This window comes from Aristolochia californica, unplaced genomic scaffold, assembly GCF_029961685.1.
Source record: "Aristolochia californica isolate CCGP_79_NKW_82.1479 unplaced genomic scaffold, dmAriCali1.0.hap1 SCAF_70, whole genome shotgun sequence".
Classification (NCBI taxonomy): domain Eukaryota; kingdom Viridiplantae; phylum Streptophyta; class Magnoliopsida; order Piperales; family Aristolochiaceae; genus Aristolochia; species Aristolochia californica.
Window position 1 is genome coordinate 37,501 of NW_027182269.1, and position 2,500 is coordinate 40,000.

Genomic DNA, 2,500 nt, shown 5'->3' on the forward strand with positions numbered 1-2,500 from the left:
GCACAGGCGCCAGGACGCCCAGGCGCCAGGACGCCCAGGCGAAAAGGCGCCAGGGCGCCCAGGCGGAAAAGACGCGCCCAGGCGGAAAAGAGGCGCCCAGGCGAAAAGGCGCCAGGGCGCCCAGGCGGAAAAGAGGCGCCCAGGCGGAAACGAGGCGCCCAGGCGAAAAAGAGGCGCCCAGGCGAAAAAGAGGCGCCCAGGCGGAAAGGCGCCAGGGCGCCCAGGCGGAAAAGAGGCGCCCTGGCGTACGCGCCCAGGCGCCAAAAGAGGCGCCAGGCGAAAAGGCGCCAGGGCGCCCAGGCGGAAAAGAGGCGCCCAGGCGGAATGGCGCCAGGGCGCCCAGGCGGAAAAGAGGCGCCCAGGCGAAAAAGAGGCGCCCAGGCGGAAAAGAGGCGCCCTGGCGTAGGCGCCCAGGCGCCAAAAGAGGCGCCAGGCGAAAAGGCGCCAGGGCGCCCAGGCGGAAAAGAGGCGCCCAGGCGGAATGGCGCCAGGGCGCCCAGGCGGAAAAGAGGCGCCCAGGCGAAAAAGAGGCGCCCAGGCGGAAAGGCGCCAGGGCGCCCAGGCGGAAAAGAGGCGCCCTGGCGTAGGCGCCCATGCGCCAAAAGAGGCACCCAGGCGAAAAGGCGCCAGGGCGCCCAGGCGGAAAAGAGGCGCCCAGGCGGAATGGCGCCAGGGCACCCAGGCGGAAAAGAGGCGCCCAGGCGGAAAAGAGGCGCCCTGGCGTAGGCGCCCAGGCGCCAAAAGAGGCGCCAGGCGAAAAGGCGCCAGGGCGCCCAGGCGGAAAAGAGGCGCCCAGGCGAAAAAGAGGCGCCCTGGCGGAAAAGAGGCGCCCTGGCGTAGGCGCCCAGGCGCCAAAAGAGGCACCCAGGCGAAAAGGCGCCAGGGCGCCCTGGCGGAAAAGAGGCGCCCAGGCGGAATGGCGCCAGGGCACCCAGGCGGAAAAGAGGCGCCCAGGCGAAAAAGAGGCGCCCAGGCGGAAAAGAGGCGCCCTGGCGTAGGCGCCCAGGCGCCAAAAGAGGCGCCCAGGCGAAAAGGCGCCAGGGCGCCCAGGCGAAGAGGCGCCAGGGCGCCCAGGTGGGAAAGAGGCGCCCAGGCGAAAAGGCGCCAGGGCGCCCAGGCAGAAAAGAGGCGCCCAGGCGAAAAAGAGGCGCCCAGGCAGAAAGGCGCCATGGCGCCCAGGCGGAAAAGAGGCGCCCTGGCCAGGCGGAAAAGAGGCGCCCAGGCGGAAAAGAGGTGCCCAGGCGAAAAAGAGTCGCCCAGGCCGAAAGGCGCCATGGCGCCCAGGCGGAAAAGAGGCGCCCACGCGAAAAGGCGCCAGGGCGCCAAGGCGGAAAACAGGCGCCCAGGCGGAAAGGTGCCAGGGCGCCCAGGCGGAAAAGAGGCGCCCAGGCGCGTGGGGGGCAAGGCGCCAGGCGCCAGGCACGCGCGGAGGCAAGGCGCCAGGCGCAAGGCGCCACGCGCGCGCGCGCGTGGGGGGCGAGGCGCAAGGCGCCACGCGCGCGCGCGCGTGGGGGGCGAGGCGCCAGGCGCCAGGCGCCGGGCGCGCGTGGGGGGCAAGGCGCCAGGCGCCGGGCGCGCGCGTGGGGGGCGAGGCGCCAGGCGCCAGGCGCCGGGCGCGCGTGGGGGGCAAGGCGCCAGGCGCCGGGCGCGCGCGCGTGGGGCGCCAGGCGCCTGGCGGGCGGGCGCCCCCAGGAAGGGGTGCTGGCGCGCGATGGGGTTGCGCCCGTACGGACCGTGTGACAGTACAGACACTTTGGCGAAACCTCCTGCCCGAAGCGATTTTAGGCGTTCGGCTAGGTAGGTGACCCGGTTTTTTTCGCGTTTCTCGGCCGCTAGCCCCTTTTTTCGCGTTTTCGTGCGCGCGCCCCTCTTGACCTCGCACGCGCGCCGCGCGTCGCGTCCTTGTCCTTGTCCGCGTCCGCGTTCGCGTGTGTCGGCGATCACGGGCCCCGTGCATGGCTCGTCTCTGTGGACCATCGCCCCGCTCTTGTCCCTCTTTCGTGTTTGTGTGGCGCCCCGCCCCGTGCACCATTGCCGGCTGGCAGCAAGGTGCCTAGCCCCCCTTGCCGCCAGGCCTGTCCACCCCAAGGTGCTAAAGCCGCCAGGCACCCGTGCCGCCGAACCGTGCGTCCGTAAGCCGCTGCACGTGCGGCGGCCGGCCATGCCCGTGCTATTGACCCTGTGTGACAGTACAGACACTTTGGCGAAACCTCCTGGCCGACGGGGTTTTTGCGCCCACCTAGGTAGGGCGACCCCTTTTTTTTCGTGTCGCCTGTCCGTGTGTCCCTTTTTCGCCTTTTTCGGGTTCGTGTTTTCGTGTGCCGCCAAAAGCAAGCCCTGCGCTCGTCCCGTCCCGCTTGACCCGTGCATCCGCCGGTGCTGGCCTGCAAAATGCCTGTGAGCGACGCACGTGACCAGCAGCCCAGGCGAGTGTGCACGGGTGGCAGGCGAAACGGGCGTGCGTGTCGCCAGTGTGTATGTCCCTTTTTCGCCTTTTTCG